Raw genomic sequence first — 22,563 nt, 5'->3', positions numbered from 1 at the left:
ATCTAGTGCAATAAATATTCTTCCCTCTCTCCCCGCTCCATAGAAACCAACATCTACATTCAAATCAATGCATCTAAATTGAAATCAATGCATCTAGTGTAATAAATATTCTTCCCTCTCCCCCCTCCACATATATATATATATATATATATATATGGAGGGGGGAGAGAGGGAAGAATATTTATTACATTAGATGCATTGATTTCAGTTTAGATGCATTGATCTTATATATATATATATATATATATATATATATATATATATATATATATATATATATATATATATATATATATATATCCTTCTATCTCTCCATCTCAACCCCCCAAACATACATGCTCTCTCACTCCATATCTATTAATCTCTATGTCTCTCCCTCCCTCTCTCCATCTCTCTCTTCTTCCCTCACTTCACTTTCCATCTATATCTCTATCTTCCTTTGTCTCTCTATATCACCCCCAAAACATACACTCTCTTTCTCCAATCTATCTATCTATCACTCCCTCCCTCTCTCTCTCTTCCCCTTCTCTCCCTCTCCCCCACTTTTATCTATCTTCCCTCTTATTATCCTCTCTACCTCTCTCTCCATTTTTCTGATCACTCCCTCTATCTCTCTCTATTTATTTATTTTTACCTCCCTCTCTCCCCCTCCAACTCCATCTCTCTTTCCCTCCCTCTCTCCCCCTCCAACTCCATCTCTCTTTCCCTCCCTCTCTCCACTCTCTCACATCCTCTCTCTCTCTCTTCACCCTCCAATTCTATTACTATATCCTTCCCTCTCTCCTCTCTCCTTCTCTCCCCCATTCTATCCATCTCTCCTTCTTTGTATCTTTATCTCACCCCAAAACATATACACTCTCTCTCCATATCTCCCTTATCACTCCCTCTCTCTCTCCACTACTCACTCTCTATGTATTTTTTCTTCCATCCTTCTCTCCTAGTCGGCTCTCTCCTACTTCCTCTCTCTCCCTCTCTTTCGCTCTCTCTCTTGATATATATATATATATATATATATATATATATATATATATATCTTCTCTCCAATCCTCTCTCTCTCTCTCTCTCTCTCTTGCAAGTCCTCTCTCATCTTTCCTGTCCTACCTTCCTCTTTCTTCCCCCATCTCTCTCTCTCTCCGCCCTCCAAACCTCTCACTATCTCCCTCCCTCTCTCCTTCTCTTCCCCCCTCCATCTTTGTGTCTCTCTCTCCCTCTCATACCCTTCTCTACATCTTTGACTCATCTCCCTCTCTCTCTTCATTCCTCCTCTCCCCTATCATTAAATCTATCTGGATCTCTCCCTTGTCACTCCCCTTATCTCTCCACCTCTATAACTCTATGTATTTATTATTCCCTCCCTTATATATCTAGAGTTGATATATATCATGATATATTAATATATATTATAATATAACAAATTTAATATTGTATTAATCCAAAGTTATTAAATTTAATAATATTAATATGAATATTATATTTAATAATAATAATAATAATAATAATAATAATATTAAGGTTAATATTTTTTTTGTATGGTATTAATAATAATTTGGCCCATAGGCATCATCTATATAAAACATGTATTTTTGAGTGTTAGTAAATATAAAGAGGTTTATGGAGTAAATATAAAAAGAGGTTTTATTTATTTATTATACCTCTTGTTTATTTATATTTATATTTATTTATCATATCTCTTTTATTTACCATGGTATTTGGCCCATAGGGTTGGTATATAGTTAGATGTTGATTTCTAATCCTATTTGATATATTTTTATTTATTTATCATACCTCTTTTATATTTATTTATTTACCATACCTCTCGAGTAAATATTAAAAAAAAAAGAAAAAAGAAAGAAGTTTTATTTATTTACCATACCTCTAGTTTATTTATATTTTTATTTATTTACCATACATCTTTTTTTAGTGTTCTAAAACCTATTTATACTCTAAATTTATATTGTGTTTATACATACTAATAATTAGATTGATTTTTAAATAGGGGCGACATGACATTAGATTAAAAATGTTGAATATTAAAAATTACATTTAGGTTTTATACTCTAAATTTATATTGTGTTTATACATACTAATAATTAGATTGATTTTTAAATAGGGGCGACATGACATTAGATTAAAAATGTTGAATATTAAAAATTACGTTCACATTTACATGTTTATGCTTTTATGTGATATCTACCCCACTGGGTTGTTTACGTTTAGTTTTATGTGAGATCTACCCCCACTGGTTGTAGAGCATTTGGTTCAGAGGCTTCATAATAATGTTTTTTTCAATTAATTATTTGGCTTATGGTTTCTTTTCAATTAATTATTTGGCCCATGGTATTCGCCCATGGTATTTGCATTAAACATTATTAATTAATTATTTGGCCCATGGTCTACAAATTGGCCCATGGTATTTGGCCCATGGTATTTGCATTAAACATTATTAATTAATTATTCGACCCATGGTATTTGCATTAAACATTATTAATTAATTATTTGGCCCATGGTCTACAAATAATTATATTAAACGGTGAACTTTTAAGCTCTCAACCATATTTTTGTTTTTTTTGTTTTTTTCCTACTATTTAGATTGCATTAAATTATCTTTATGCAATGTTTGGTAAAATAATAACTATTAAGTATATGTATTTGTTTAAAATTGGAATTGGTTGATTACTTTTAAAATTCATCCATTTTGAATGAACAAATTTGCAGGCCTTGGGGCAAATTGGAGTGAAGTAAAAATTCGTCCATTTTGAATGAACAAATTTGTAGGCCGCAAAAAAGTTTATTGTGAGCCGAAATTCATTATGAAAAAGATAAAATATAAAGACAACCCAAAATGTTTCTTGTGAGCTGAAATTCATTATGAAAAAGATAAAATATAAAGACAATCCAGCTAAAATTCATTATCAAAAAGATAAAATATAAAGATAACCCTCTTAGTTGAACAAAACATGTAATAAAAAGATCTTCCTTCTCAAACTGAATCACAGTTCTTTCTCACACTGAAATCGTCTCCCACTTCACACAAGTCCTAAAATATTTTTACATTGTGCTTCCTCATAAATAAAATTGGATACTTTGTTTTTGTTTAGGGAGAGCCGTGTTTTTATTAGAGCTGACATTAGATTAATTAGATTAAAATTTCACATTACATTTATGTTTTACATTTATTTACATTTACATTTACATAAATATAAAGATAACCCTCTCAATTGAACAAAACATGCAATAAAAAGATCTTCCTTCTCAAACTGAATCAGAGTTATTTCTCACACTGAAATCGTTTCCCACTTCACACAAATCCTAAAATATTTTTACATTGTGCTTCCTCATAAATAAAATTGGATACTTTGTTTTTATTTAGGGAGAGCCGTGTTTTTATTAGAGCTGACATTAGATTAATTAGATTAAAATTTCACATTACATTTATGTTTTACATTTATTTACATTTACATTTACATGTTTTTTTACATGAGATCTACCGCATTTCATTATATTAAATTTTCAAATAACATTAAGTTTATTACGTTTACATTTACATGTTTATGTTATCATTACATGAGATCTACTTATTTCATTAGATTAAATTTTCAAACAAATAAATTTTCAAATTATGTTTACGTTTATATTTATATTCACATTTACATTTACATGTTTAATTTTTTAGGTGATGACTACACCATAGGTTTAGGTTTACATTTACGTTTACATGTTTACGTTTACATTTTTACTTGAGATCTAACCTCATACTGGGCTTACGTGATATCAATGCCATAGGTATACATTTAAGTTTACGTTTTTACTTGAGATCTACCCATGTTTACGTTTACATTTTTACTTGAGATCTAACCTCATACTGGGCTTAGGTGATATCTATGCCATAGGTATACATTTAAGTTACTTGAGATCTACATTTTTAATTTTTTAGGTGATGACTACACCATAGGTTTAGGTTTACATTTAGGTTTACATGTTTACGTTTACATTTTTACTTGAGATCTAACCTCATACTGGGCTTAGGTGATATCAATGCCATAGGTATACATTTAAGTTTACGTTTTTACTTGAGATCTACCCATGTTTACGTTTACATTTTTACTTGAGATCTAACCTCATACTGGGCTTAGGTGATATCTATGCCATAGGTATACATTTAAGTTTACGTTTTTACTTGAGATCTACCCCACACTACGCTGTAGAGTCCCTCTCCTAAGTTTACATTTTTACTTGAGATCTAACCTCATACTGGGCTTAGGTGATATCTATGCCATAGGTATACATTTAAGTTTACGTTTTTACTTGAGATCTACCCCACACTACGCTGTAGAGTCCCTCTCCTCGCAACTAAATTTTCAAAAACCATTAAGTTTATTACGTTTACATTTGCATGTTTATGTTTTTAGATGAGATCTTTTATTTACATTTATATTTTTATTTTTTTTTACATGACATCTACCCCATTTCATTAGATTAGATTTTCAAACAAATAATTTTTCAAATAACATTAAGTTTATATTTACTTTTACATTTACATTTACATGTTTAATTTTTTAGGTGATATCTACACCATAGGTTTAAGTTTACGTTTTTACTTCAGATCTACCTCACACTAGGCTATAGAGTGCTTTTCGGCACAAAAATATATTTATTATGTTTTTTAAAAATTTATTAATTTAAATTTTATAAAATAGAAATTTTTATTTTATAAATTATTAAATTTTTTAGAAATTATATAATATATTTTAATAAAGTTAAATAATTTTATAAAGTTGTTATTGAACATTTTATAATTGAAATTTTAATAAATAGTAAAAAATTTCAAACTATAACATATATTTTAATGTTAATTTCAATGTTCTCAGTTTCATCACAATGTTTTGTATAACATCTTGTGATGTTATTTTTTCAATTTAAATGATTAATCAAAATGTATAATAAAATTGAAAATAATTAATTAAATAATTGGTTTACCAGTAACTCAAATTAGTAATCAAAATAATCTGAGACTCGAGAAAATTAAAAAATCTCATTTTCAAAATCTGAAAAAATAATAAAAAATATAAAATATAAAAATAATACAAATTATCTATAAAATTAATAATTAATAATAAAACTCCCGGATGCGGGTGCCACCTCGCATGACCAGGTAAGGCCACTTGCCACGGCCGATAGGACACGCGACGGACGGAGGGCTTTAAGGCTCCTCGCCGCCACCTCCCATCGACCAGCAATGCAGCACACTAGCCTTTATGAAGGCGCAGGAACCACAACAGAGGAGGATGGCCGCATTCAATGCGGGGACAAATCGAAGGAATGAAGGGGTCGTTAAGAATGTCGATTTGGGAGCAGATGAAACCCACAGCGATGGTGTTCTTGCTCTGCGTTCTGAGAATTCTGGAGTCATTGTGGAATTGGGGGAGGCTGGCCGACTGCTGGTCCTCCCTGGTTCATGCTTACAGTCTTTTGTCTGCCATCGAAAGCCGAATTGGAAGGAAGCTTCGTCTGAGGAAGAGGAATCTGGAAGAATGGTGCGGGAGCGAATGCCATGTCGTCGAGGCAGAGGCTCAGGGCGAGCCAGATCCTCTCGCGGGCTTGCAGCTGATCTACACCACCATTGTTGCTGTGTTTACTGTTATCGACGTGCGGGAGCTCCTCAGGTGCAGGCTAGCCAATTTGTGGAAGCTGGAGGGTCCAGCAATGGCGAGCCAAGCCTACCTGCATTCGGCTCTGTCATCTTCACATTGCGCAATACCAGAGAAAATTTGGGCATCAATGCCCATATTTCAGTGTTGTTTACCAGGATCCCGGACGAGAATGAAGATGGCTTGCCTCGGCCACCTCCAATGGAGAATCCCTTGGATAACGAAGAAGGAATTCCCCTGGTGCAAGAGGGAAGTCTGCCTCAGGCTCTGGCGGAAGAATGTCGGGTTGTGGACAAAGGTAAGAGGCCTTTGGGGGAGGCCTCAAGCTCGAGGGAAGCGGCACTGCGGGAGATTGAACCTGAATTGCCGGCCTTCTTGGACGGCCTACCAGAAGGACATGGCTGGGCTTGGATTCGTGAAGCTAAGCCCGAGGACGAGCCAGGGGACGACGCGAAAGAAGGCTAAGCCCAGGTGGCTCTCATGCATGATGCCTGGACGCGTGTGGGATCGTGGTCGGTTCTGTTATCTCTCTTGTTGTCTTTAGTCTTTCTAGTTTTTTTCTGTTCAATGGTGGTTCTGGGTCGTAGGTATCAACTGCTGTCTCTTGGTTTCTTTTCCGTTATGGAATGGAGTTTTTTTGGCTTGGGCCATCATCACAGGCCCTGTATCCATTTGACAAACTCTGCCCCTGCGTGGGTTTCACAGAGATGTTTTGTGTCTTTTTGTTGGCGGTTTGTAGGGAGATGTCTTGCTACCTTCAGGTGGTGGGTTTCACAGAAATGTAATGGGTTTTGGGAATATGTCACAGCTGCCATGGAGCCACATGAGCAGCAAGAAAATCGTATGTAAATTTCCGCTGTAAATATTAATACAAAGTAGGTAATGTTGCTTAGAAAAAAAAATAATAATTAATAATAAAACTAATTATAAAAAGAGTTTATAAATCGTTACCTACTACATAATTGAAATCATAATTATTTTATTCTAGAAAACATTTTCGATTTAAAATAAATAAAATGACAACAACTATACTTGTGGTTCTTACGTGCAAATTCTCACTCAATAAAATAAATTATTTCTTTTCCATGTTGATTTAATTATTTTACTTTAAAAGGTTCTTTAAATTTAATTATTTTAAATTAAAAGATTATTTAAATTTAAGATAATGACGATGACAGCCATTATAATTGTTGTGATCATCTTATCAAAAGGTTATTCATTTTCCACCTTTTTTTTCTTAATTATTTTAATTATTTTAAATTAAAAGATTATTTAAATTTAAGATAATGACGATGACAGCCATTATAATTGTTGTGATCATCTTATCAAAAGGTTATTCATTTTCCACCTTTTTTTTCTTAATTATTTTAATTGAAAGATTTTTTAAGTTGTGATCATCTTATCAAAAGGTTATTCATTTTCCATCTTTTTTTTCTTAATTATTTTAATTGAAAGATTTTTTAAATTTAAGATAATGATGACAACGATTATAATTGTTGCGATCATCTTATCGAAAGGTTATTCATTTTTCAACTTTCTTTTATGAAAAGGTTATTCATTTTTCAAAACTTTCTTTTCTTTTCCATCATAAAAATAAAAATGATATAAAATTAATTTAACATATTACTAAAAATTATAAACAATTACACACATCATAATGAAAATGGTACTCTTGTAATGTCTTACTTAAATTTTATCTTGCAAATTTTGTTAATGTTTACATTTTGGATTTAAGACATCTGTGGTTTGTATCTTTTGAACCATTGATCGGAGAATCCACAGTATGAACATTTTTATACCAACGTTTCAAATCCCAAATGGGATCCATCATCAGGGTTTGAGAATGATGATAAAAGAAAAGCAGAATGGATAGAATAAATACCCATGAGGATAAAATTTTTAAGGAATAACACAGGTCGGCTTGAATCTAAATTTATTTTATTTTTATTTTTATTTTTATTTTTATTTTTATTTTTAATTTATTTTTCATTTTAATAAATTACTTTTGTTTTATTGAAATTTTATTAAAATTTTTAAAATTTTAATAACTAGATTTATAACCTATAGATTAAAAAGGAAATAGAAATGATACTAAAATTTTTTTAGATAATAGATTGAACTAAAATATATTAATTTCTATATAAATTAATTTAATATATTAAACCAATTCATATTAATAATTATAATAATAAATATTTATAATTGATCAATATAATAATTAATATATTAATTAATAGTTATATAGAAATTATTATATTCTAGCATTAGAAAGTTAATTATTAAGAAAAAGGAGCAATTTTAATAAAATGAAGGGAGGATTAATTATTAAAGAAATACTAGGGAAATATATCAATTTCTATATAAAAATTAAATTAATATATTTGAACCAAATTATATTAATTAATTATAAATAAATAATATTTATAATTAATTAATATAATAATTAATAGTTATGAAGAAATTAATATATTAAAGTATTTTAATGTTAATAATTCTAATTATGATATAAATAAAAAGTACTGACCAATAGAATAGGATAGGGATAACTTACCTGCTGAAGGCTTACCTGGGGATGGGTTGACGCTTTTTGATTTCCCTGATCAGGGGAAGCCAGCTCTCGCTAATCTCCATACCATTGTCTCTGTTCAGATTACAAGGATGCTTAATAATTTCAAGTGCTTCTCTGATCTTTCGTCTCTGATGCTGCGCTTCCCTTGCGATAATTGATGTGTTTTCCAAGCAGATGTGGTGCTTAGTCTTCGAGGAGTGTTCTGCCAAAGCTGAGGTACGAGATCTTCCATTCCTGATGGCAGCGCCATGTTCCTTGAGTCTTGTCTGGAGGGAGCGACCTGTTTCACCTATGTAGCTTTTTCCACAAGGACAGTCTATTTTATAAACACCTTTAAGTTGATGCTTGTCAATATCATCTTTTACAGACTTCAAACTTTGCCTGATAGTACCAGGCGCTGAGAATTGTGTTATAATGTTTTTCTTTCTTAGGATTTTAGAGATTTTGTCTGTAACCCCATGGATATAAGGTAGAAAAACCTTACCACATTGAGGTTGGTCCTGATCCTTAGGCTTGGGAGATTACAACTTTCTTTCAGCTTTCTCCATGGCTTTTTTAATCTCATGATCTTTGTAGCCTATATTCTTAAAAGTTAAAACTAAATGCCTCTTTTCTTCGTTTATATGCTCTGCATCAGAAATTCGAAGGGCTCTAATGGCAAGAGTGTTTAGAACACCAAACTTTTGGGCTGGGTGATGGTGGGAATCCGCATGGAGGTAACTTTCTGTGTGGGTTGACTTCCTGAAAACCTTATGTCCCAAAGAGCCATCCTCTTTTCTGATGATAGGAATGTCCAAGAATGGGATGCTCATGTTTTCTTCAAGCTCCATTGTGAATTTTATTTCAGGGGAGATGGAATTTAGGTGAATGAAAAACTTGTCAAGTTCTGCTTTACCATGTGTCCACTTTATATTGGTGTCATCGACAAAACGCTTCCACCAGGCCGGATTTAAAGGATATGATTCCAGGGCCTTCTTCTCAAAATATTCCATGTATAGGTTGGCCACGATTGGCAAGAGGGGTGATCCCATTGCTACACCAGATGTCTGCTCATAAAATGTTCCTTGGAAGGTGAACACAGTTGACCTTAAGCAAACTTCAGCCAGCTTTGCAGTCCCTGGATCAGTAACATCTTTTATAACCTGAATGGCTTCATCAAGAGGAATCTTCGTGAATAAGGAAACCACGTCAAAGCTTACAAGGATGTCATCACTTTCCATCCTTTCATTTTTAATAAGATTCACAAAGTCCTGGGAGTCTTTGATGAAGGAATCAGTATTTCCGACAAGGGGTTTTAGAATTTTAGCAACGTATTTAGCAAGCTCATAGGTTGGGGAGCCAATAGTATTAACTATCGGTCTAAGGGGGACCCCTTCCTTATGGATCTTGGGTAATCCATAGATTCTAGGGATGGTTTCACAAGAGGGGGTTAATTTCTTCTTTAATTTTTCGTCAAGGTTGGAATCTGAGATTATCTTTTTTACATCCTTCATAATTTTGGCCATGGGATTACTGCTCAGCTTCTTATAACTGCCACAATTTAGGTGATCATTCATTTTTCGTACATAGTCTTCTTTATCCAAGATGACTGCTGCTCCTCCTTTATCTGCTTTAAGAACTACTACCTTGTCATTATTTCGCAAGGACTTGAAAGCTTTTTGTTCTTCCTTACTCAAGTTGCTTTTGGGAGTTTTGGCTTTTCTCATGATGAGAGAAAACTCTTGTCTTAATGTTTCTTTGTCTTCCAGAGGGAGGTTGCTAATCCCATCTTCTATGCTACAAATCATCTTTTCAATGGGGAGGCTTTTAGGAGCCATCGCAAACCCCATACCTTTGCTGAGAACATTAATGGCTACCGGGTCTAATTCCTGGGAAGACAGGTTGACCACTTTTCTTTTTGATATTGACTCACATGTGTTTTCTGAAGACATACTTTTTTCTTCTTGGAAACTCATGCCTAAGTCTTGATTGCTAATGACTCCCGTGCTATCTTTGGAGTTCACTAAATCCTGATTGCTTTTGTTATCTGGGGTATTATTTTTGCATTCATTGTCAACACAAACCTCCTGGTCACCCTTGCTCGGTGCATTACTTTTTACCCTTTCATGTTGGATAAATCTGTCCTTTTTAATGTTTAATCTATGAATTTTCGCACCACCATAGAAATTGTTGACTAGGTCATGAGCACCTTCCCTGGAAACTTGCATTCTATCCATAGTATCCATGCCAACTGCGCTGTAATTGTTTTCATCCTTCTGCGCCCTGATCAATGTGTTGTCATTACCAGTGCCGTTGTTATTCATTAGTTCTGGTTTAAGTAACTCTTTATTTTTAATAACCTCTGCACATTTATTATCCCCAACGCTATCATTATTTGAATTCTCATGAATGCCATCTTGGTGACTGATAACACTGCTTTTCAATGAATCTGCGCAGTTTCTAAGGGTGCTTGAATAATCTGCGCAGTTTCTAAGGCTTTCAATGCCTGCACCGTGTAACATACATTCAACTGCGCCTTCTTTAATGCTGATTTCTTGAGAAGATGGATTATTACCTGCGTGATATCTAAGGTTTACATCATTTAAACTACCACAACACTTATTACTGCCTTTTCCGATGCTGGTATTGCCAGCGTTTTGGGATTTTACAACAATGTTCTCCATCTCAATTGGATCTGCACCGTGTAACATGTCATGTTTTATATTACTTGCGTATTTTATTGAATCTGAAACCAGAAGCCCATTGTTGTTAATATTTCCTGCGCCCTCTCTAATGTTAATATCTTTAATGCTGACTTCCTTTGGATTATCGCTGATGTTAAAAATTACGCTGTCATTCATCATTATTGAGCCGTTCAACCTGCTGGTCTTACATTCAACTGCGCCTTCTTTAATGCTGATATCCCCAGAGCTAACATCATTTGGACTATCACCGATGTTAATTATTCCGCTGTCATCCATTCTAACTATGTTGTTTAACTTGCTGGGCTTACATTCAACTGCGCAGTTTTCACTGGTATTAACCTTAAAGCTGATGTTTTGTACAGAATTATTGGCGGGCTTCAGATTTGTGAATATCACCTGAGAATTTAAAAGCTTGGATAGCTTCTTGCGTTGCCTTGCCTGAGCAATCTGACCCTCATTTTCTGCTTTCAGGGCAGCCCTGGCATCGATAATGGCCCAGAGATTTTTATCGATGCTGTTGGCTAGCTTAAGGTGGGATGAGAGGGCTAAACGTCCAAGATTTTCCAGGGAGGCTCTAACTCTTCTGATTTCTGACCGGATTAGAGAGAAGCTAAGTTGAAAAAACGCCTTACTGTTGTATTTGTTCTGCAATCTATGTTTAACCTGTGCAAATGGAGGAATGAGATTGTTGTCCCGACAGTTTTTAAGAAAATCCAGATCTGCAGCTCTTCTTGTTATCCTCACTCTAAAACTTTCGAGTAAAAGGATTTCACTCCAAGTATCCCCTCCGTACAGGGATAAGATTTTGGATTTAAGAAATCTGTGGTTTGTATCTTTTGAACCATTGACCGGAGAATCCACAGTATGAACATTTTTATACCAACATTTCAAATCCCAAATGGGATCCATCATCAGGGTTTGAGAATGATGATAAAAGAAGAGCAGAATGGATAGAATAAATACCCATGAGGATAAAATTTTTAAGGAATAGCACAGGTTGGCTTGAATCTAAATTTATTTTAATTTTATTTTTATTTTTATTTTTAATTTATTTTTCATTTTAATAAATTACTTTTGTTTTATTGAAATTTTATTAAAATTTTTAAAATTTTAATAACTAGGTTTATAACCTATAGATTAAAAAGGAAATAGAAATGATACTAAAAAAATTTTAGATAATAGATTGAACTAAAATATATTAATTTCTATATAAATTAATTTAATATATTAAATCAATTCATATTAATAATTATAATAATAAATATTTATAATTGATCAATATAATAATTAATATATTAATTAATAGTTATATAGAAATTATTATATTCTAGCATTAGAAAGTTAATTATTAAGAAAAAGGAGCAATTTTAATAAAATGAAGGGAGGATTAATTATTAAAGAAATACTAGGGAAATATATCAATTTCTATATAAAAATTAAATTAATATATTTGAACCAAATTATATTAATTAATTATAAATAAATAATATTTATAATTAATTAATATAATAATTAATAGTTATGAAGAAATTAATATATTAAAGTATTTTAATGTTAATAATTCTAATTATGATATAAATAAAAAGTACTGACCAATAGAATAGGATAGGGATAACTTACCTGCTGAAGGCTTACCTGGGGATGGGTTGACGCTTTTTGATTTCCCTGATCAGGGGAAGCCAGCTCCCGCTAATCTCCATACCATTGTCTCTGTTCAGATTACAAGGATGCTTAATAATTTCAAGTGCTTCTCTGATCTTTCGTCTCTGATGCTGCTCTTCCCTTGCGATAATTGATGCGTTTTCCAGGCAGATGTGGTGCTTAGTCTTCGAGGAGTGTTCTGCCAATGCTGAGGTACGAGATCTTCCATTCCTGATGTCAGTGCCATGTTCCTTGAGTCTTGTCTGGAGGGAGCGACCTGTTTCACCTATGTAGCTTTTTCCACAAGAACAGTCTATTTTATAGACTCCTTTAAGTTGATGCTTGTCAATATCATCTTTTACAGACTTCAAACTTTGCCTGATAGTACCAGGAGCTGAGAATTGTGTTATAATGTTTTTCTTTCTTAGGATTTTAGCGATTTTGTCTGTAACCCCATGGATATAAGGTAGAAAAACCTTACCACATTGAGGTTGGTCCTGATCCTTAGGCTTGGGAGATGACAACTTTCTTTCAGCTTTCTCCATGGCTTTTTTAATCTCATGATCTTTGTAGCCTATATTCTTAAAAGTTAAAACTAAATGCCTCTTTTCTTCGTTTATATGCTCTGCGTCAGAAATTCGAAGGGCTCTAATGGCAAGAGTGTTTAGAACACCAAACTTTTGGGCTGGGTGATGGTGGGAATCCGCATGGAGGTAACTTTCTGTGTGGGTTAATTAATATATTAATTATTATATTAATTAATTATAAATATTATTTATTTATAATTAATTAATATAATTTGGTTCAAATATATTAATTTAATTTTTATATAGAAATTGATATATTTCCCTAGTATTTCTTTAATAATTAATCCTCCCTTCATTTTATTAAAATTGCTCCTTTTTCTTAATAACTAACTTTATAATAATTTCTATATAACTATTAATTAATATATTAATTATTATATTGATCAATTATAAATATTTATTATTATAATTATTAATATGAATTGGTTTAATATATTAAATTAATTTATATAGAAATTAATATATTTTAGTTCAATCTATTATCTAAAAAAATTTTAGTATCATTTCTATTTCTTTTTTAATCTATAGGTTATAAACCTAGTTATTAAAATTTTAAAAATTTTAATAAAATTTCAATAAAACAAAAGTAATTTATTAAAATGAAAAATAAATTAAAAATAAAAATAAAAATAAAATAAAAATAAATTTAGATTCAAGCCGACCTGTGCTATTCCTTAAAAATTTTATCCTCATGGAATAAAATTAATATAATTATTATAATTAATTAATATATTAATTAACCCACACAGAAAGTTACCTCCATGCAGATTCCCACCATCACCCAACCCAAAAGTTTGGTGTTCTAAACACTCTTGCCATTAGAGCCCTTCGAATTTCTGACATAGAGCATATAAACGAAGAAAAGAGGCATTTAGTTTTAACTTTTAAGAATATACGCTACAAAGATCATGAGATTAAAAAAGCCATGGAGAAAGCTGAAAGAAAGTTGTCATCTCCCAAGCCTAAGGATCAGGACCAACCTCAATGTGGTAAGGTTTTTCTACCTTATATCCATGGGGTTATAGACAAAATCGCTAAAATCCTAAGAAAGAAAAACATTATAACACAATTCTCAGCGCCTGGTACTATCAGGCAAAGTTTGAAGTCTGTAAAAGATGATATTGACAAGCATCAACTTAAAGGTGTCTATAAAATAGACTGTTCTTGTGGAAAAGCTACATAGGTGAAACAGGTCGCTCCCTCCAGACAAGACTCAAGGAACATGGCGCTGACATCAGGAATGGAAGATCTCGTACCTCAGCTTTGGCAGAACACTCCTCAAAGACTAAGCACCACATCTACCTGGAAAACGCATCAATTATCGCAAGGGAAGAGCAACATCAAAGACGAAAGATCAGAGAAGCACTTGAAATTATTAAGCATCATTGTAATCTGAACAGAGTCAATGGTATGGAGATTAGCGGGAGCTGGCTTCCCCTGATCAGGGAAATCAAAAAGCATCAACCCATCCCCAGGTAAGCCTTCAGCAGGTAAGTTATCCCTATCCTATTCTATTGGTCAGTACTTTTTATTTATATCATAATTAGAATTATTAACATTAAAATACTTTAATATATTAATTTCTTCATAACTATTAATTAATATATTAATTATTATATTAATTAATTATAAATATTATTTATTTATAAATAATTAATATAATTTGGTTCAAATATATTAATTTAATTTTTATATAGAAATTGATATATTTCCCTAGTATTTCTTTAATAATTAATCCTCCCTTCATTTTATTAAAATTGCTCCTTTTTCTTAATAAATAACTTTCTAATGCTATAGAATATAATAATTTCTATATAACTATTAATTAATATATTAATTATTATATTGATCAATTATAAATATTTATTATTATAATTATTAATATGAATTGGTTTAATATATTAAATTAATTTATATAGAAATTAATATATTTTAGTTCAATCTATTATCTAAAAATTTTTTAGTATTATTTCTATTTCCTTTTTAATCTATAGGTTATAAACCTAGTTATTAAAATTTTAAAAAATTTAATAAAATTTCAATAAAACAAAAGTAATTTATTAAAATGAAAAATAAATTAAAAATAAAATTAAAATTAAAATTAAAATAAATTTAGATTCAAGCCGACCTGTGCTATTCCTTAAAAATTTTATCCTCATGGGTATTTATTCTATCCATTCTGCTCTTCTTTTATCATCATTCTCAAACCCTGATGATGGATCCCATTTGGGATTTGAAACGTTGGTATAAAAATGTTCATACTGTGGATTCTTCGGTCAATGGTTCAAAATGTTTACATTATCTGAAAATATTGAGAAATATTTGTCTAATATAAAATTGATGATTTCCATAATCCAAATTCCCAATTTACTTTCTCAAATTGAATCTTAGATAGGATATGGTCTCCTTCCATTATTTCAAATAATATATGTATTCATCTCACATTCCCTAATGTACCCTCACATTTACTAGGGAGAAGACACGGTCCTCTCCATTTAATTACATCCCACATTTCCCAATGTACCCTCACATTTACTTGGGAGAATACATGGTCATCTCCAACTCATTATCAATATATATATTCATTTTACATTCCCCAATGTACCCTCACATTTACTAGGGATAAGACATGGTCCTCTCCATGTAATTACATCTCGCATTCCCCAATGTACCCTCACATTTACTTGGGAGAAGACATAGTCCTCTCCATTTAATTATCAATATATATATATTCATCTCGCATTCCCAAATGTAATTTTAGATTTACTTGGGAGGAGACATGGTCCTCTACCATTAATTTCTCAATTTTATATTCATGTCACATTTCCAAATGTACTTCCAGCTTTACTTGGGAGAAGAGAAGTCAACTGTAAGGATGGATAAGAAGTTAATGACATTAATAAGAGGTGTTTGAGATGGAGAAGAGAGGGAGGGTATAAAAAGGGAAGGGGGAAGGGAGAAAAGGGGAGGTTGTGGGTCTTGCTTATGATTGTGGGGTTGGTTGTGATTTGAGGGCTTGTTGTGTTTTTGGAGACCTTAGGAACCTGTGGAGGTTTCTTGAGTTGTTGAGAGGAGAGAAATATTGTTAACTTGGCTCTGATACCATGTGTAAAAGACCTACCCTAGGGTCTGCTAACAAATCTAATTTCTTCTCAAATTAAATGCAATAAGAGGCGATAGCTTATTTACTTACAAGACTTTTAAACAAATAAAATTTTATCATTTACATTCTAATCAGCATAACTTAAGGTGAATATTTCATTCTAATAAAATTTACAAGAGTAATCTATGGAGGAATACCTATACCAGTGGCTCATGGAGATGTCTTTGTTTTGCTGCTCCTGCTGAACGCTCCTCTTGACGGACACAACTGGATTTACCTCCCAGTCAATTAAGAAATAATTCCTAGCCCAGGAAACCTCCACAGGTTCCCTAGCCCTCCGAGCCCAAGTCCAACCAGATGTAGTGTGTGTGTCCAAAATGAATGATCGAGACCAAGATAACAATATTTCCCTCCTCTCAACAACCCAAGAAACCTCCATAGGTTCCTAAGGCTTCCAGAAACACAACAAGTCCTCAAATCACAACCAACCCCACAATCATAAGCAAGACCCCCAGCCTCCCCTTTTCTCTCTTCCCGCTTCCCTTCTTATACCCTCCCTCTCTTCTCCATCTCAACCACCTCTCATTAATGTCATTAACTTCTCATCCATCGTTACAATTGACTTATCTTCTCCCAAGTAAAGCCGGGAGTACATTTGAAAATGTGACATGAATACAAAATTGGGAAATTAATGGGAGAGGACCATGTCTCCTTCCAAGTAAATCTGAAAGTACATTTGGGAATGTGAGATGAATATATATATTGATAATTAAATGGAGAGGATTATGTTTTCTCCCAAGTAAATGTGAGGGTACATTAGGGAATGTGAGATTTAATTACATGGAGAGGACCATGTCTTCTCCGTAGTAAATGTGAGGGTACATTGAGGAATATGAAATGAATATATATATTAATAATGAGTTGGAGAGGACCATGTCTTCTCCCAAGTAAATGTGAGGGTACATTGGAGAATGTGAGATATAATTAAATGAAGAGGACCATGTTTTCTCCCTAGTAAATGTGGGTACATTAGGGAATGTCAAATGAATACATATATTATTTGAAATAATGGAATGAGACCATATACTACCTAAGATTCAATTTGAGAAGGTAAGTTGGGAATTTGAATAATGGAAATCATGAATTTTATATTAGATCAATATTTCTCAATATTTTCAGATAATGTAAACATTAACAAAATTTGCAAGATAAGATTTAAGTGGGGCATTACATACATCCCTCCTTCAGAAAAGTTCGTCGCAAGGTTAGAATGAAAAGATGCAAGGAGTTTGAAAGCATAGAAAATGAGAGAGTTATAGCATTAAAATTTGATAAGTCAGACAATGACATTACTTCCCATCATGAGTCTCCAACTGATCTATATCCTCCTATCCATCCTGACCTACTTTCGTTCCCACCCTATCCATCCTCTGCTGCTTTATCAGTGGCAACAACCATACTAACCACTGGTAAAACTATCATGGTGGAAGCGTCGAATACATCGACCTAACTTCCCCAGCAAGCAACTGGAAATCGTCATCACACGTCTAGGGGAGTGTGTCCACCAATGCCCTCCCACAATTCCAAGTTTCAGAGGATACATGGTGGGAAATGCCTCCACCCCTCCTGCAGAACTAGGGTCAATACCCTAATACGGACCACACTACAGAGCTGGTTGGACTTGTCATCGAATAATCCAGTTAGGTCATCTTGCCACTTGTCATTTGCATTTTACTCATGTCATAAGAGTGCATATCAAGTAGATACCAAATGTAGTAAAATAACGTACATTATACCTTCCTCATGAGATGTCTTGTCCTTCCCTCTTGGCTATCATATAGTTCTTTTCCCCCTCTGGGTTAGGTCCTATTCATGCATTTATATAACAACAAGACATATAATCATCACATTATTAAGTCTAGTATCCATGTGTCAATCTGGGAATTTTCACTAAGTCATTCATTTAAATAAATCATATCCACTTGAGCTATATATGAACCAAAATAATTCTGATAAGTTACACACTAGATAATCCATCACTAAGTGAGTCATAAATGTAGTCCATACATCAACCATTTCTATCATCAATATCAAATCTATCAACTGATTCATATAAGTAGTTTTATGTGTCAAACCAAATGCATCAATATTACATAATGTTCATAAATAAATAACATGGAACTGCAAAATAGAACCTTAACATAGGTAGCTATCTAAGTCAAAATAGGCATCACAGATGCTCAAAAGGTGAGGGGTGGTCATGACGCATAGTCTCTGCATCATCCCAGGTTGCAAATCCTGGGCTATGCTTGTCCCACTTGACCTTAACTTGGTCCACCGTGTGACGTCTGAGCTGTCGAACCCTACAGTCCGATATGCGTAATGGTTCTACCATTACGGTTCCCATGTCCGAAACATAATGAGTAAAATAGATACATGAAAAACATCATGAGTTTTATGCAAATGGGGTGACAGTACAAGACGATAGGCAATTGGTCCAATCTTCTCTTTAATCCTAAAAGGTCCTACGAACCGAGGTGACAATTTCATCCTCTTCCCAAACCGGATGGTGCTTTTGTTGGGCCGAATACAGATAAAAACTTGGTCCCCTAATTCATAACTGCGATCAATCCTATGTGAATCAGCATAACTCTTCTGTCTATACTATGATTCCTTTAACCTTTGTTGAAACTGCTTTACCTGTTCCTCCATTTCTTGAACTAATTCCGGGCCAACTATCACTCGATCCTCCATCTTTTCCCAGCTTATTGACATCTTGCAAGGCCTTCTATATAGAGATTGATAAGGAGGCATCCTGATCGAACTATGATAACTGTTATTATATGCAAAATCTACCAATGGTAAGTACCTTTCCCACTGAGTCTGATTATCCATGACGTACATCCCAAGCATGTCCTCTAGAACTTGATTTACTCTTTCAGTCTGCCCATCTATTTCTAGATGATATACAGTGCTCAGGTTTAATTGGGTTCCTAGTGCTGACTGCAAACTTGTCCAAAACCTAGATGTAAATTGGGAGTCTCTATCAGAAATGATCTTTGTGAGCAATCCGTGCAGTCAGATAACCTCATTGATAAACACTTGCACCACATCCGTAACATTGTAAGTGTCCCTTACTGGGATGAAATGGGCACTTTTGGTCAATTTATCAACTATAGCCAATATAGCATTGTGCCTCTAGGAAGTGAGTGGCAAACCCACCACAAAATCCATGGAAATTACTTTCCATTTAGATGTAGGGATGTCATGAGGTTGTAGGAGTCCTACTGGATGGCGATGATCAGCCTTCACTCGATGACATTCAAGACATTTGGCAACAAATTGGACTATGGCATGCTTCATGCCTGCCCAAAAGAAGAGTTTCCTTGTGTCTATGTACATCTTCTTTACTCCAGGATTTGCACAATAGAGTGCTCTATGAGACTCTCCGAGGATGGTTTCTCTTATACCCCCTTCCTTAGGTACGCATGTACGTATATTATCCCTTGGAATCTCAATATCCCATCTGGTTCAAGGGCATATCCTTCAGACTTTGGTTCTGTCTGTTTCCCATTCTGGATAGCTGAGATGACTTTTATATACCAACTATCTTCAAAGAGTTTCTCCAATATCCGCTCCCTTAAATTTACCTTTAAGGCTACTAGGGAGAAGGTTCGTGGCCTCTTGCTTAGTGCATCCGCCACTACGTTCTCCTTTCCCTTAATCTATGAGATTTCAAAATCATACTCACTCATGAATTCGCTCCATTTCCTTTGTCTGGTGTTCAAATCCCTTTGAGTGAAGAGATGCTTTAGGCTTTGATGATCTGTTCTTAACTCAAATCTTCTCCCAATGAGGTAGTGTCTCCATAACTTCAAGGATAACATCACTGTTGCCAATTCTAAGTCGTGGGTAGCATATAACTTTTCATGCTTCTTCAATTTTCTAGAAGCGTAAGCTATTACTCCACCTTCTTGCATCAATACTGCACTCAATCCTTGTGCCGAAGCATTGGTGCAGACAGTGAAGTCTTTTCTCATGTCTGGTATTTGAAGGATCGGTGCATTAGTTAGTAACCTCTTTAGCTCCGTGAATGCAGTGTCACATTCATTTGTCCATTCATACCTAACCCCCTTTCGCTGTAATGTGGTGATGGGTTTTGCAATCCTTGAAAACCCTTCCACAAACCTGCGATAATACCCAGCTAGCCCCATAAAACTATGTACCTCATGGGCATTTTTTGGTACTAGCCAACCCATTATGGCCTTCACCTTTTCCAGGTCAACTGAAATCCATTCTCTTGAAATGATGTGCCCAAGGTAATGGACATTCCTATGAAAGAAGGAACATTTTGATAATTTCCTATATAATTGATTTTCCCTTAAACAAGTCAATACTACTCTTAGGTGCTTTTCATGCTTCTTTTCATTCTTGGAATATATAAGAATTTCATCAAGGAAGACTTGCACGAATTGGTCCAAATACTTCCTAAACACACCATTCATGAGGCTCATGAATACTGCTGGTGCATTGGTTAAACCAGATGGAACAACTATGAACTCATAGTGCCCAAACCAAGTTCGAAATGCAATATTTGAGATGTCCTCCTCCTTTATCCTCAATTGGTGGTATATAGATCATAGATTAATTTTTGAGAAGACCGCTGCCCCCTTCATTTGATCAAATAAGTCATCTATTCGAGGTATTGGGTACCTATTCTTTATCGTGGCTCTGTTTAAGTCTCTATAATATTTGCATAGCCGCAAGGAACCATCCTTCTTCTTGACAAAATTATTGGTGCACCCCAAGGTAAAATACTAGGTCTGATCAATCCCAAGTCTAAGAGCTCGTTTAACTGCATCTGCAATTCAAAAAGCTGTAGAGTTGTCATCCTATAGGGTGTCTTAGATATTGGTTCTGCACCTGGTTTCAGATCAATGGTGAAATCAATCTCTCTTACAGGAGGTAATCCAGGAAATTCTTCTGGAAAAACATCCTTGAATTCTGCCAAGACTGGATGTTGATCCAAGGAAGGTCCTTTCTGGTCACTTACAATCTTGACCAAATATAGTTTGCAACCTTGTCTGAGACAACATTTACCTTCATCATGGATATGAATCGTAGGGACACTCCCCTCTTGATTCCAAAAATTTCAATTGGCCTACCTTCATCATCTAAATATATCACCTTCTTCTTGAAACAGTCTACCAAAGCTTGATGAGCTTCTAGCTAGTCCATTCCAATAATTACATCATACATTCCCAATGCTGTGATGTATGCCTTCAACTTAGTCATGCATACCATGAGGTTTACCTGACATTGGTCAACACTAGGCCCTACTGCTTGTTTTATTCTAGAAGCCATCTCAACTTGTTTAAAGTCATTGTGCTCATAGGCTTACAACCCACATTTTTCTAATGCAACTGGTGAAATGAAACTATCTATAGCACCAGAGTCAAACAAAATTTTAACTTTTACTTTGTTTATCATACCTGAGGTTTCTACCATGGCAGACTGGTGTTCAACTTGCTGATTGTCAACTGCTGCATAGATTTAGTGGTGGCTACTTGCTCTCCCCATTGGTTCTTTTCCCTCTCTTCTGTTGTTATCAGTTCAAAACTCAGGGTAGTCCCGCTGGTAATGAGGTCCTCCACATCCCCAACAAGTGATGCATGGTGGACCTTGAACCGAATGTTGTGGAGTTCTTTGGAAAGAGTTTCTTCCCCTGGAACCCCTGCCCCCACTTGCTGCTCCTCGCGTATGACTTTGATTTGTACGTGCCCTTGAAGATGTGGGTGAAGCTGCACTAGAAACCATTGAAATCCCTACTATCGGTGTTCTAGGTATAACCCTGTTTCCATATGGTGGTGGCCTCCAACTTCCTCCCCTTGGGAAGGTACGAGGGGCCTTCCCCATAAACCTTGTTTGACGTGGAAATATGGCTCTGCCTTCGCCCCTTAATTCTAGGTGTTCTTCGACATAACGAGCCTATTCTACAACTTCTATAACTGAGGATGGTTTCCACATCTGTACCATTGCCCTAATCTTAGGTCTCAATCGATACATAAAATGATCCACTTGGTGCTGGTCAGTATCCATGTAGGAGACATACTTGACCACTTCCATAAATCGAATTTCATATTCTCCTATAGTACGACCTCCCTATATTAGGGCATGGAAGGCTCCTACCTGTTGTTCTTCATAATACGCTAGCAAGTACTTCTTCCTGAACCTCTCCTCAAATAATTCCCAAGTAACTGTGTCTAGAATGAGGTGTAGTTGACGCTCCAAGTTATCCCACCAATTCATAGCACTATCTCTGAGTTGGAAT

Source organism: Pinus tabuliformis, chromosome X, assembly GCF_031772625.1.
Source record: "Pinus tabuliformis cultivar Carrire ecotype Pingquan chromosome X, CPIR1, whole genome shotgun sequence".
Lineage (NCBI taxonomy): Eukaryota > Viridiplantae > Streptophyta > Pinopsida > Pinales > Pinaceae > Pinus > Pinus tabuliformis.
This window is presented reverse-complemented; position numbering follows the sequence as displayed.